We start from the raw sequence: 13,424 nt of genomic DNA, 5'->3' as shown, positions 1-13,424 counted from the left end.
CAGAGAGATCTGGCTTGGAGTTGCATGCACCGCTGTCTTCCTTGCCGGGCATTCCAATACAGAAGAGGATTTGTGAGGTCTGCCATCTGCCCAAGAGCCGGATGCCAAGACGAGGAAACGGTGGAACATCTATTATGGACATGTAATTTTGCAAAGGATTTCTGGAGAAGACTGCTCCCCCTACTGGAAAGGGTGGCAGACCTCAAGGACTTTACATATAAAACTGTGCTATACGGACTTATGGAATGCCCCACAATGGACCAGTACACAATGGCTTGGAAGACAGTGAACTGCGCCAAGTCATCTCTCTGGAAAGCGCGCAACATTGCTATTTTTAAACAAGATGTTTTATCAGTGAATGATGTTTTAAGTTTATGTTTATGTGAAATGTATACTTATTATTTAATTGACAAAAAGAAGAATGTACATATTTCCAAAAAATGGCTTGTTGACCAATGGAACCTAATTATTTAAAATCTTTGTATTTTTTTGTTTTGTAAATTTCATTTGTCTTTTAACGTTTGGTATTTGTTTAATTATGCTTGTAATTTGTTAAAGTTTTAATAAACGGTTTTATCCCTCTGCAGGGGATAGCCAAATTAAAAAAAAAAAATCTGTTCTTATCAGTTTAATATCTGATACGTCCCCTATCTGGGGACCATATATTAAATGGATTTTTAGAACAGGGAGATGGAAAAAGAGCTTGCTCTGTCCACTCCACGCATTGACCTGGTATTGCAGTATCTCCAGGACCGGTGCACCCCTTCTTTAATGCAGTTTCTAAAATCAGAAAGAATTGAATTCAATGTTTTTTGTTCATTTTGCTTGTTTGTCGGATTTTGGGATGGACTCTTTGGCTTTGCTTTTCTTCTCCTCATTGAATTTTTCATGTTCAAAGTTGCAGAAGCCAGATTACAAGCTCATTTTGGTTCAACTTCAGCAATTGTGCATTGCATTGCCATGTAATGTGATGCAATGCTATCTTTCTAGCTCTCCCTTTTTACTTCCTTTTGGATAAACAGACATATTAGGCAAGCATTTGGAGCTTTCACCTAAATAACTACAGGTGGTGAGATAAGCTGCACAATATAATTGACCTTTCAGTATATTGTTGCACACACACCATCTATTTAGCAAATGCCCTTGTTATCAACAGCAGCCTTTTAAACTCACCTGAGCTAACAGGTATGTGCGCTGGTTACTCTGCTGCGCTTAAAATTTCTTTTTTGGTTTGCTACAATGCCTTTTCTGAAACGTTGTCTCCTTCTGCTGGAACACTGACTTCTTTCATTTAATGCCTGCAGACTATAAAAGAGAACCCAACCCAAAAAGTTTGGTTGATTAGTCTGTGGCATTCTGTTAAACTGTTGCTTATGGCGGTCTCTGTGAGCTTCTCAGCGACATTCAGCCAGCCAGGTATCCTGCCTGCAGTAGATGGAATGTGGCAATGGAACGCTGGCTGCGCGTGTCATAATAGGCTCTGAGCCTTTATATACCTGTGCACAGCAGCAGCCACCTTCAGTCTGCTGCTGGACAGCCAGCAGCAGCAGCAGCAGGAGAGGTATGTAATCAGGAGCCCTCCTGCTAAGGGTAGACAGCTGCTCGTTCCACCCCACCCCCCGCCTTAATTGGTTCTCCTCCCTTCCAACGGTGTTGAGGCGGGTGGGAACAGCAGGGGGTGAAGGTGCTGTGTTTAAAGAGGTGGAGTTATGCAGATCTAAAACGCGTGGATTGCAGCAGCAGCAAGCCGAAAAGTGCAGGCATGTAAGGGATCTAGAGGTTGACAACATGTCTTCTTAACGGGAGTCCAGGAGCTCATCTCCACAAATGGACTTTTCAGGATCCTTGGGTGGCTCCGTAGTTTGAAACCAATTCTGGTTATCGCTTCTCGGCCTTTTGGCTAAGATCAAGTGTAGTATCTGTTCTTATCAGTTTAATATCTGATACGTCCCCTATCTGGGGACCATATATTAAATGGATTTTTAGAACAGGGAGATGGAAAAAGAGCTTGCTCTGTCCACTCCACGCATTGACCTGGTATTGCAGTATCTCCAGGACCGGTGCACCCCTTCTTTAATGCAGTTTCTAAAATCAGAAAGAATTGAATTCAATGTTTTTTGTTCATTTTGCTTGTTTGTCGGATTTTGGGATAGACTCTTTGGCTTTGCTTTTCTTCTCCTCATTGGATTTTTCATGTTCAAAGTTGCAGAAGCCAGATTACAAGCTCATTTTGGTTCAACTTCAGCAACTGTGCATTGCATTGCCATGTAATGTGATGCAATGCTATCTTTCTAGCTCTCCCTTTTTACTTCCTTTTGGATAAACAGACATATTAGGCAAGCATTTTGGAGCTTTCACCTAAATAACTACAGGTGGTGAGATAAGCTGCACAATATAATTGACCTTTCAGTATATTGTTGCACACACACCATCTATTTAGCAAATGCCCTTGTTATCAACAGCAGCCTTTTAAACTCACCTGAGCTAACAGGTATGTGCGCTGGTTACTCTGCTGCGCTTAAAATTTCTTTTTTGGTTTGCTACAATGCCTTTTCTGAAACGTTGTCTCCTTCTGCTGGAACACTGACTTCTTTCATTTAATGCCTGCAGACTATAAAAGAGAACCCAACCCAAAAAGTTTGGTTGATTAGTCTGTGGCATTCTGTTAAACTGTTGCTTATGGCGGTCTCTGTGAGCTTCTCAGCGACATTCAGCCAGCCAGGTATCCTGCCTGCAGTAGATGGAATGTGGCAATGGAACGCTGGCTGCGCGTGTCATAATAGGCTCTGCGCCTTTATATACCTGTGCACAGCAGCAGCCACCTTCAGTCTGCTGCTGGACAGCCAGCAGCAGCAGCAGCAGGAGAGGTATGTAATCAGGAGCCCTCCTGCTAAGGGTAGACAGCTGCTCGTTCCACCCCACCCCCCGCCTTAATTGGTTCTCCTCCCTTCCAACGGTGTTGAGGCGGGTGGGAACAGCAGGGGGTGAAGGTGCTGTGTTTAAAGAGGTGGAGTTATGCAGATCTAAAACGCGTGGATTGCAGCAGCAGCAAGCCGAAAAGTGCAGGCATGTAAGGGATCTAGAGGTTGACAACATGTCTTCTTAACGGGAGTCCAGGAGCTCATCTCCACAAATGGACTTTTCAGGATCCTTGGGTGGCTCCGTAGTTTGAAACCAATTCTGGTTATCGCTTCTCGGCCTTTTGGCTAAGATCAAGTGTAGTATCTGTTCTTATCAGTTTAATATCTGATACGTCCCCTATCTGGGGACCATATATTAAATGGATTTTTAGAACAGGGAGATGGAAAAAGAGCTTGCTCTGTCCACTCCACGCATTGACCTGGTATTGCAGTATCTCCAGGACCGGTGCACCCCTTCTTTAATGCAGTTTCTAAAATCAGAAAGAATTGAATTCAATGTTTTTTGTTCATTTTGCTTGTTTGTCGGATTTTGGGATGGACTCTTTGGCTTTGCTTTTCTTCTCCTCATTGGATTTTTCATGTTCAAAGTTGCAGAAGCCAGATTACAAGCTCATTTTGGTTCAACTTCAGCAACTGTGCATTGCATTGCCATGTAATGTGATGCAATGCTATCTTTCTAGCTCTCCCTTTTTACTTCCTTTTGGATAAACAGACATATTAGGCAAGCATTTTGGAGCTTTCACCTAAATAACTACAGGTGGTGAGATAAGCTGCACAATATAATTGACCTTTCAGTATATTGTTGCACACACACCATCTATTTAGCAAATGCCCTTGTTATCAACAGCAGCCTTTTAAACTCACCTGAGCTAACAGGTATGTGCGCTGGTTACTCTGCTGCGCTTAAAATTTCTTTTTTGGTTTGCTACAATGCCTTTTCTGAAACGTTGTCTCCTTCTGCTGGAACACTGACTTCTTTCATTTAATGCCTGCAGACTATAAAAGAGAACCCAACCCAAAAAGTTTGGTTGATTAGTCTGTGGCATTCTGTTAAACTGTTGCTTATGGCGGTCTCTGTGAGCTTCTCAGCGACATTCAGCCAGCCAGGTATCCTGCCTGCAGTAGATGGAATGTGGCAATGGAACGCTGGCTGCGCGTGTCATAATAGGCTCTGAGCCTTTATATACCTGTGCACAGCAGCAGCCACCTTCAGTCTGCTGCTGGACAGCCAGCAGCAGCAGCAGCAGGAGAGGTATGTAATCAGGAGCCCTCCTGCTAAGGGTAGACAGCTGCTCGTTCCACCCCACCCCCCGCCTTAATTGGTTCTCCTCCCTTCCAACGGTGTTGAGGCGGGTGGGAACAGCAGGGGGTGAAGGTGCTGTGTTTAAAGAGGTGGAGTTATGCAGATCTAAAACGCGTGGATTGCAGCAGCAGCAAGCCGAAAAGTGCAGGCATGTAAGGGATCTAGAGGTTGACAACATGTCTTCTTAACGGGAGTCCAGGAGCTCATCTCCACAAATGGACTTTTCAGGATCCTTGGGTGGCTCCGTAGTTTGAAACCAATTCTGGTTATCGCTTCTCGGCCTTTTGGCTAAGATCAAGTGTAGTATCTGTTCTTATCAGTTTAATATCTGATACGTCCCCTATCTGGGGACCATATATTAAATGGATTTTTAGAACAGGGAGATGGAAAAAGAGCTTGCTCTGTCCACTCCACGCATTGACCTGGTATTGCAGTATCTCCAGGACCGGTGCACCCCTTCTTTAATGCAGTTTCTAAAATCAGAAAGAATTGAATTCAATGTTTTTTGTTCATTTTGCTTGTTTGTCGGATTTTGGGATGGACTCTTTGGCTTTGCTTTTCTTCTCCTCATTGGATTTTTCATGTTCAAAGTTGCAGAAGCCAGATTACAAGCTCATTTTGGTTCAACTTCAGCAACTGTGCATTGCATTGCCATGTAATGTGATGCAATGCTATCTTTCTAGCTCTCCCTTTTTACTTCCTTTTGGATAAACAGACATATTAGGCAAGCATTTTGGAGCTTTCACCTAAATAACTACAGGTGGTGAGATAAGCTGCACAATATAATTGACCTTTCAGTATATTGTTGCACACACACCATCTATTTAGCAAATGCCCTTGTTATCAACAGCAGCCTTTTAAACTCACCTGAGCTAACAGGTATGTGCGCTGGTTACTCTGCTGCGCTTAAAATTTCTTTTTTGGTTTGCTACAATGCCTTTTCTGAAACGTTGTCTCCTTCTGCTGGAACACTGACTTCTTTCATTTAATGCCTGCAGACTATAAAAGAGAACCCAACCCAAAAAGTTTGGTTGATTAGTCTGTGGCATTCTGTTAAACTGTTGCTTATGGCGGTCTCTGTGAGCTTCTCAGCGACATTCAGCCAGCCAGGTATCCTGCCTGCAGTAGATGGAATGTGGCAATGGAACGCTGGCTGCGCGTGTCATAATAGGCTCTGAGCCTTTATATACCTGTGCACAGCAGCAGCCACCTTCAGTCTGCTGCTGGACAGCCAGCAGCAGCAGCAGCAGGAGAGGTATGAAATCAGGAGCCCTCCTGCTAAGGGTAGACAGCTGCTCGTTCCACCCCACCCCCCGCCTTAATTGGTTCTCCTCCCTTCCAACGGTGTTGAGGCGGGTGGGAACAGCAGGGGGTGAAGGTGCTGTGTTTAAAGAGGTGGAGTTATGCAGATCTAAAACGCGTGGATTGCAGCAGCAGCAAGCCGAAAAGTGCAGGCATGTAAGGGATCTAGAGGTTGACAACATGTCTTCTTAACGGGAGTCCAGGAGCTCATCTCCACAAATGGACTTTTCAGGATCCTTGGGTGGCTCCGTAGTTTGAAACCAATTCTGGTTATCGCTTCTCGGCCTTTTGGCTAAGATCAAGTGTAGTATCTTTTGAAAAGGCAGTTTTGTCCTTGGGCTGCCCTAGTAAATTGATGCATATTACACACTGGTTTGGTGCACTTGTTAGTACCCCAGGTGGCTCATAGAGTTATCTGATGGAAAACATGGCCCTCCAGGATCGAAGTCACTAGGCTGGGTAAGTGTGAGGGCTTTGGAGCAATGTGCCCCAGGAGTAGGCGCCCTGGTGGGAGTCCAAGCTTACTGGGACTGGGAACCCCAGAAAGACTTGGCTTCGTTGCACGCCGCACCTTTGCCAATCATACTTTCTGAGCAACCCCCCCTATTCCTGGCCTCCGGGCTAGGAAGGGGAATTTTTATAAACCCGGTCGGAGGTCCGGTCAGCTTTGGGCTGAGAAACCAACACAGGCTCCAGCTCCACTAGGGTGGCAGCCTAGATGGAAGCTGGGAGCACGAAAACGGCTCTTCTCCGGCTTCGGCTAGGGAGAGCATCGGAGATCCCTGACCCTCGCTGTGGCCTTCTGGCTCGGAGGGATGGGGATGGTTTATTGGGGACCCTCTCCTCCGGGAAGGGTCCACATGAATCCTCGCCTCGTGCGCTGTTTTGGTGTGACTTCGGTCACATTTTTCAGTGCCTTGGATGCAGCTTCAATCAAAAAATCTGTTCTTATCAGTTTAATATCTGATACGTCCCCTATCTGGGGACCATATATTAAATGGATTTTTAGAACAGGGAGATGGAAAAAGAGCTTGCTCTGTCCACTCCACGCATTGACCTGGTATTGCAGTATCTCCAGGACCGGTGCACCCCTTCTTTAATGCAGTTTCTAAAATCAGAAAGAATTGAATTCAATGTTTTTTGTTCATTTTGCTTGTTTGTCGGATTTTGGGATGGACTCTTTGGCTTTGCTTTTCTTCTCCTCATTGGATTTTTCATGTTCAAAGTTGCAGAAGCCAGATTACAAGCTCATTTTGGTTCAACTTCAGCAACTGTGCATTGCATTGCCATGTAATGTGATGCAATGCTATCTTTCTAGCTCTCCCTTTTTACTTCCTTTTGGATAAACAGACATATTAGGCAAGCATTTTGGAGCTTTCACCTAAATAACTACAGGTGGTGAAATAAGCTGCACAATATAATTGACCTTTCAGTATATTGTTGCACACACACCATCTATTTAGCAAATGCCCTTGTTATCAACAGCAGCCTTTTAAACTCACCTGAGCTAACAGGTATGTGCGCTGGTTACTCTGCTGCGCTTAAAATTTCTTTTTTGGTTTGCTACAATGCCTTTTCTGAAACGTTGTCTCCTTCTGCTGGAACACTGACTTCTTTCATTTAATGCCTGCAGACTATAAAAGAGAACCCAACCCAAAAAGTTTGGTTGATTAGTCTGTGGCATTCTGTTAAACTGTTGCTTATGGCCATCTCTGTGAGCTTCTCAGCGACATTCAGCCAGCCAGGTATCCTGCCTGCAGTAGATGGAATGTGGCAATGGAACGCTGGCTGCGCGTGTCATAATAGGCTCTGAGCCTTTATATACCTGTGCACAGCAGCAGCCACCTTCAGTCTGCTGCTGGACAGCCAGCAGCAGCAGCAGCAGGAGAGGTATGTAATCAGGAGCCCTCCTGCTAAGGGTAGACAGCTGCTCGTTCCACCCCACCCCCCGCCTTAATTGGTTCTCCTCCCTTCCAACGGTGTTGAGGCGGGTGGGAACAGCAGGGGGTGAAGGTGCTGTGTTTAAAGAGGTGGAGTTATGCAGATCTAAAACGCGTGGATTGCAGCAGCAGCAAGCCGAAAAGTGCAGGCATGTAAGGGATCTAGAGGTTGACAACATGTCTTCTTAACGGGAGTCCAGGAGCTCATCTCCACAAATGGACTTTTCAGGATCCTTGGGTGGCTCCGTAGTTTGAAACCAATTCTGGTTATCGCTTCTCGGCCTTTTGGCTAAGATCAAGTGTAGTATCTGTTCTTATCAGTTTAATATCTGATACGTCCCCTATCTGGGGACCATATATTAAATGGATTTTTAGAACAGGGAGATGGAAAAAGAGCTTGCTCTGTCCACTCCACGCATTGACCTGGTATTGCAGTATCTCCAGGACCGGTGCACCCCTTCTTTAATGCAGTTTCTAAAATCAGAAAGAATTGAATTCAATGTTTTTTGTTCATTTTGCTTGTTTGTCGGATTTTGGGATGGACTCTTTGGCTTTGCTTTTCTTCTCCTCATTGGATTTTTCATGTTCAAAGTTGCAGAAGCCAGATTACAAGCTCATTTTGGTTCAACTTCAGCAACTGTGCATTGCATTGCCATGTAATGTGATGCAATGCTATCTTTCTAGCTCTCCCTTTTTACTTCCTTTTGGATAAACAGACATATTAGGCAAGCATTTTGGAGCTTTCACCTAAATAACTACAGGTGGTGAGATAAGCTGCACAATATAATTGACCTTTCAGTATATTGTTGCACACACACCATCTATTTAGCAAATGCCCTTGTTATCAACAGCAGCCTTTTAAACTCACGTGAGCTAACAGGTATGTGCGCTGGTTACTCTGCTGCACTTAAAATTTCTTTTTTGGTTTGCTACAATGCCTTTTCTGAAACGTTGTCTCCTTCTGCTGGAACACTGACTTCTTTCATTTAATGCCTGCAGACTATAAAAGAGAACCCAACCCAAAAAGTTTGGTTGATTAGTCTGTGGCATTCTGTTAAACTGTTGCTTATGGCGGTCTCTGTGAGCTTCTCAGCGACATTCAGCCAGCCAGGTATCCTGCCTGCAGTAGATGGAATGTGGCAATGGAACGCTGGCTGCGCGTGTCATAATAGGCTCTGAGCCTTTATATACCTGTGCACAGCAGCAGCCACCTTCAGTCTGCTGCTGGACAGCCAGCAGCAGCAGCAGCAGGAGAGGTATGTAATCAGGAGCCCTCCTGCTAAGGGTAGACAGCTGCTCGTTCCACCCCACCCCCCGCCTTAATTGGTTCTCCTCCCTTCCAACGGTGTTGAGGCGGGTGGGAACAGCAGGGGGTGAAGGTGCTGTGTTTAAAGAGGTGGAGCTATGCAGATCTAAAACGCGTGGATTGCAGCAGCAGCAAGCCGAAAAGTGCAGGCATGTAAGGGATCTAGAGGTTGACAACATGTCTTCTTAACGGGAGTCCAGGAGCTCATCTCCACAAATGGACTTTTCAGGATCCTTGGGTGGCTCCGTAGTTTGAAACCAATTCTGGTTATCGCTTCTCGGCCTTTTGGCTAACATCAAGTGTAGTATCTGTTCTTATCAGTTTAATATCTGATACGTCCCCTATCTGGGGACCATATATTAAATGGATTTTTAGAACAGGGAGATGGAAAAAGAGCTTGCTCTGTCCACTCCACGCATTGACCTGGTATTGCAGTATCTCCAGGACCGGTGCACCCCTTCTTTAATGCAGTTTCTAAAATCAGAAAGAATTGAATTCAATGTTTTTTGTTCATTTTGCTTGTTTGTCGGATTTTGGGATGGACTCTTTGGCTTTGCTTTTCTTCTCCTCATTGGATTTTTCATGTTCAAAGTTGCAGAAGCCAGATTACAAGCTCATTTTGGTTCAACTTCAGCAACTGTGCATTGCATTGCCATGTAATGTGATGCAATGCTATCTTTCTAGCTCTCCCTTTTCACTTCCTTTTGGATAAACAGACATATTAGGCAAGCATTTTGGAGCTTTCACCTAAATAACTACAGGTGGTGAGATAAGCTGCACAATATAATTGACCTTTCAGTATATTGTTGCACACACACCATCTATTTAGCAAATGCCCTTGTTATCAACAGCAGCCTTTTAAACTCACCTGAGCTAACAGGTATGTGCGCTGGTTACTCTGCTGCGCTTAAAATTTCTTTTTTGGTTTACTACAATGCCTTTTCTGAAACGTTGTCTCCTTCTGCTGGAACACTGACTTCTTTCATTTAATGCCTGCAGACTATAAAAGAGAACCCAACCCAAAAAGTTTGGTTGATTAGTCTGTGGCATTCTGTTAAACTGTTGCTTATGGCGGTCTCTGTGAGCTTCTCAGCGACATTCAGCCAGCCAGGTATCCTGCCTGCAGTAGATGGAATGTGGCAATGGAACGCTGGCTGCGCGTGTCATAATAGGCTCTGAGCCTTTATATACCTGTGCACAGCAGCAGCCACCTTCAGTCTGCTGCTGGACAGCCAGCAGCAGCAGCAGCAGGAGAGGTATGTAATCAGGAGCCCTCCTGCTAAGGGTAGACAGCTGCTCGTTCCACCCCACCCCCCGCCTTAATTGGTTCTCCTCCCTTCCAACGGTGTTGAGGCGGGTGGGAACAGCAGGGGGTGAAGGTGCTGTGTTTAAAGAGGTGGAGTTATGCAGATCTAAAACGCGTGGATTGCAGCAGCAGCAAGCCGAAAAGTGCAGGCATGAAAGGGATCTAGAGGTTGACAACATGTCTTCTTAACGGGAGTCCAGGAGCTCATCTCCACAAATGGACTTTTCAGGATCCTTGGGTGGCTCCGTAGTTTGAAACCAATTCTGGTTATCGCTTCTCGGCCTTTTGGCTAAGATCAAGTGTAGTATCTGTTCTTATCAGTTTAATATCTGATACGTCCCCTATCTGGGGACCATATATTAAATGGATTTTTAGAACAGGGAGATGGAAAAAGAGCTTGCTCTGTCCACTCCACGCATTGACCTGGTATTGCAGTATCTCCAGGACCGGTGCACCCCTTCTTTAATGCAGTTTCTAAAATCAGAAAGAATTGAATTCAATGTTTTTTGTTCATTTTGCTTGTTTGTCGGATTTTGGGATGGACTCTTAGGCTTTGCTTTTCTTCTCCTCATTGGATTTTTCATGTTCAAAGTTGCAGAAGCCAGATTACAAGCTCATTTTGGTTCAACTTCAGCAACTGTGCATTGCATTGCCATGTAATGTGATGCAATGCTATCTTTCTAGCTCTCCCTTTTTATTTCCTTTTGGATAAACAGACATATTAGGCAAGCATTTTGGAGCTTTCACCTAAATAACTACAGGTGGTGAGATAAGCTGCACAATATAATTGACCTTTCAGTATATTGTTGCACACACACCATCTATTTAGCAAATGCCCTTGTTATCAACAGCAGCCTTTCAAACTCACCTGAGCTAACAGGTATGTGCGCTGGTTACTCTGCTGCGCTTAAAATTTCTTTTTTGGTTTGCTACAATGCCTTTTCTGAAACGTTGTCTCCTTCTGCTGGAACACTGACTTCTTTCATTTAATGCCTGCAGACTATAAAAGAGAACCCAACCCAAAAAGTTTGGTTGATTAGTCTGTGGCATTCTGTTAAACTGTTGCTTATGGCGGTCTCTGTGAGCTTCTCAGCGACATTCAGCCAGCCAGGTATCCTGCCTGCAGTAGATGGAATGTGGCAATGGAACGCTGGCTGCGCGTGTCATAATAGGCTCTGAGCCTTTATATACCTGTGCACAGCAGCAGCCACCTTCAGTCTGCTGCTGGACAGCCAGCAGCAGCAGCAGCAGGAGAGGTATGTAATCAGGAGCCCTCCTGCTAAGGGTAGACAGCTGCTCGTTCCACCCCACCCCCCGCCTTAATTGGTTCTCCTCCCTTCCAACGGTGTTGAGGTGGGTGGGAACAGCAGGGGGTGAAGGTGCTGTGTTTAAAGAGGTGGAGTTATGCAGATCTAAAACGCGTGGATTGCAGCAGCAGCAAGCCGAAAAGTGCAGGCATGTAAGGGATCTAGAGGTTGACAACATGTCTTCTTAACGGGAGTCCAGGAGCTCATCTCCACAAATGGACTTTTCAGGATCCTTGGGTGGCTCCGTAGTTTGAAACCAATTCTGGTTATCGCTTCTCGGCCTTTTGGCTAAGATCAAGTGTAGTATCTGTTCTTATCAGTTTAATATCTGATACGTCCCCTATCTGGGGACCATATATTAAATGGATTTTTAGAACAGGGAGATGGAAAAAGAGCTTGCTCTGTCCACTCCACGCATTGACCTGGTATTGCAGTATCTCCAGGACCGGTGCACCCCTTCTTTAATGCAGTTTCTAAAATCAGAAAGAATTGAATTCAATGTTTTTTGTTCATTTTGCTTGTTTGTCGGATTTTGGGATGGACTCTTTGGCTTTGCTTTTCTTCTCCTCATTGGATTTTTCATGTTCAAAGTTGCAGAAGCCAGATTACAAGCTCATTTTGGTTCAACTTCAGCAACTGTGCATTGCATTGCCATGTAATGTGATGCAATGCTATCTTTCTAGCTCTCCCTTTTTACTTCCTTTTGGATAAACAGACATATTAGGCAAGCATTTTGGAGCTTTCACCTAAATAACTACAGGTGGTGAGATAAGCTGCACAATATAATTGACCTTTCAGTATATTGTTGCACACACACCATCTATTTAGCAAATGCCCTTGTTATCAACAGCAGCCTTTTAAACTCACCTGAGCTAACAGGTATGTGCGCTGGTTACTCTGCTGCGCTTAAAATTTCTTTTTTGGTTTGCTACAATGCCTTTTCTGAAACGTTGTCTCCTTCTGCTGGAACACTGACTTCTTTCATTTAATGCCTGCAGACTATAAAAGAGAACCCAACCCAAAAAGTTTGGTTGATTAGTCTGTGGCATTCTGTTAAACTGTTGCTTATGGCGGTCTCTGTGAGCTTCTCAGCGACATTCAGCCAGCCAGGTATCCTGCCTGCAGTAGATGGAATGTGGCAATGGAACGCTGGCTGCGCGTGTCATAATAGGCTCTGAGCCTTTATATACCTGTGCACAGCAGCAGCCACCTTCAGTCTGCTGCTGGACAGCCAGCAGCAGCAGCAGCAGCAGGAGAGGTATGTAATCAGGAGCCCTCCTGCTAAGGGTAGACAGCTGCTCGTTCCACCCCACCCCCCGCCTTAATTGGTTCTCCTCCCTTCCAACGGTGTTGAGGCGGGTGGGAACAGCAGGGGGTGAAGGTGCTGTGTTTAAAGAGGTGGAGTTATGCAGATCTAAAACGCGTGGATTGCAGCTGCAGCAAGCCGAAAAGTGCAGGCATGTAAGGGATCTAGAGGTTGACAACATGTCTTCTTAACGGGAGTCCAGGAGCTCATCTCCACAAATGGACTTTTCAGGATCCTTGGGTGGCTCCGTAGTTTGAAACCAATTCTGGTTATCGCTTCTCGGCCTTTTGGCTAAGATCAAGTGTAGTATCTGTTCTTATCAGTTTAATATCTGATACGTCCCCTATCTGGGGACCATATATTAAATGGATTTTTAGAACAGGGAGATGGAAAAAGAGCTTGCTCTGTCCACTCCACGCATTGACCTGGTATTGCAGTATCTCCAGGACCGGTGCACCCCTTCTTTAATGCAGTTTCTAAAATCAGAAAGAATTGAATTCAATGTTTTTTGTTCATTTTGCTTGTTTGTCGGATTTTGGGATGGACTCTTTGGCTTTGCTTTTCTTCTCCTCATTGGATTTTTCATGTTCAAAGTTGCAGAAGCCAGATTACAAGCTCATTTTGGTTCAACTTCAGCAACTGTGCATTGCATTGCCATGTAATGTGATGCAATGCTATCTTTCTAGCTCTCCCTTTTTACTTCCTTTTGGATAAACAGACATATTAGGCAAGC

At 44.8% G+C, this 13,424-nt stretch overlaps 10 non-coding genes and 1 pseudogene across 10 annotated transcripts; all 11 read left to right on the top strand.

Moving 5' to 3' along the window:
* The first annotated feature begins 575 nt into the window (after positions 1-575).
* LOC141224443 (U2 spliceosomal RNA) lies at positions 576-766 on the top strand. The gene has a single exon (XR_012291863.1). It is a non-coding gene; the product is annotated as a U2 spliceosomal RNA (small nuclear RNA).
* A 1,114-nt stretch (positions 767-1,880) lies between these two features.
* Positions 1,881-2,071, top strand: LOC141224533 (U2 spliceosomal RNA). Its single transcript, XR_012291920.1, has one exon. It is a non-coding gene; the product is annotated as a U2 spliceosomal RNA (small nuclear RNA).
* Positions 2,072-3,186: 1,115 nt separating this feature from the next.
* Positions 3,187-3,377, top strand: LOC141224521 (U2 spliceosomal RNA). The gene has a single exon (XR_012291918.1). It is a non-coding gene; the product is annotated as a U2 spliceosomal RNA (small nuclear RNA).
* A 1,115-nt stretch (positions 3,378-4,492) lies between these two features.
* LOC141224509 (U2 spliceosomal RNA) lies at positions 4,493-4,683 on the top strand. Its single transcript, XR_012291911.1, has one exon. It is a non-coding gene; the product is annotated as a U2 spliceosomal RNA (small nuclear RNA).
* Positions 4,684-5,798: 1,115 nt separating this feature from the next.
* Positions 5,799-5,914, top strand: LOC141224535 (U2 spliceosomal RNA; annotated as a pseudogene).
* A 524-nt stretch (positions 5,915-6,438) lies between these two features.
* Positions 6,439-6,620, top strand: LOC141224386 (U2 spliceosomal RNA). Its single transcript, XR_012291813.1, has one exon. It is a non-coding gene; the product is annotated as a U2 spliceosomal RNA (small nuclear RNA).
* A 1,115-nt stretch (positions 6,621-7,735) lies between these two features.
* On the top strand, positions 7,736-7,926 carry LOC141224497 (U2 spliceosomal RNA). The gene has a single exon (XR_012291904.1). It is a non-coding gene; the product is annotated as a U2 spliceosomal RNA (small nuclear RNA).
* Positions 7,927-9,041: 1,115 nt separating this feature from the next.
* LOC141224375 (U2 spliceosomal RNA) lies at positions 9,042-9,232 on the top strand. The gene has a single exon (XR_012291802.1). It is a non-coding gene; the product is annotated as a U2 spliceosomal RNA (small nuclear RNA).
* A 1,115-nt stretch (positions 9,233-10,347) lies between these two features.
* On the top strand, positions 10,348-10,538 carry LOC141224485 (U2 spliceosomal RNA). The gene has a single exon (XR_012291893.1). It is a non-coding gene; the product is annotated as a U2 spliceosomal RNA (small nuclear RNA).
* Positions 10,539-11,653: 1,115 nt separating this feature from the next.
* On the top strand, positions 11,654-11,844 carry LOC141224474 (U2 spliceosomal RNA). Its single transcript, XR_012291886.1, has one exon. It is a non-coding gene; the product is annotated as a U2 spliceosomal RNA (small nuclear RNA).
* A 1,118-nt stretch (positions 11,845-12,962) lies between these two features.
* On the top strand, positions 12,963-13,153 carry LOC141224462 (U2 spliceosomal RNA). The gene has a single exon (XR_012291876.1). It is a non-coding gene; the product is annotated as a U2 spliceosomal RNA (small nuclear RNA).
* The last annotated feature ends 271 nt before the right edge of the window (positions 13,154-13,424 follow it).

The sequence above is a fragment of the Phyllobates terribilis genome, unplaced genomic scaffold (assembly GCF_046119375.1).
Source record: "Phyllobates terribilis strain yellow unplaced genomic scaffold, ASM4611937v1 Scaffold_393__1_contigs__length_1774422, whole genome shotgun sequence".
NCBI lineage: Eukaryota > Metazoa > Chordata > Amphibia > Anura > Dendrobatidae > Phyllobates > Phyllobates terribilis.
The sequence above is the reverse complement of the archived record's forward strand: the minus strand, read 5'-3'. Positions and strand labels throughout refer to the sequence as shown.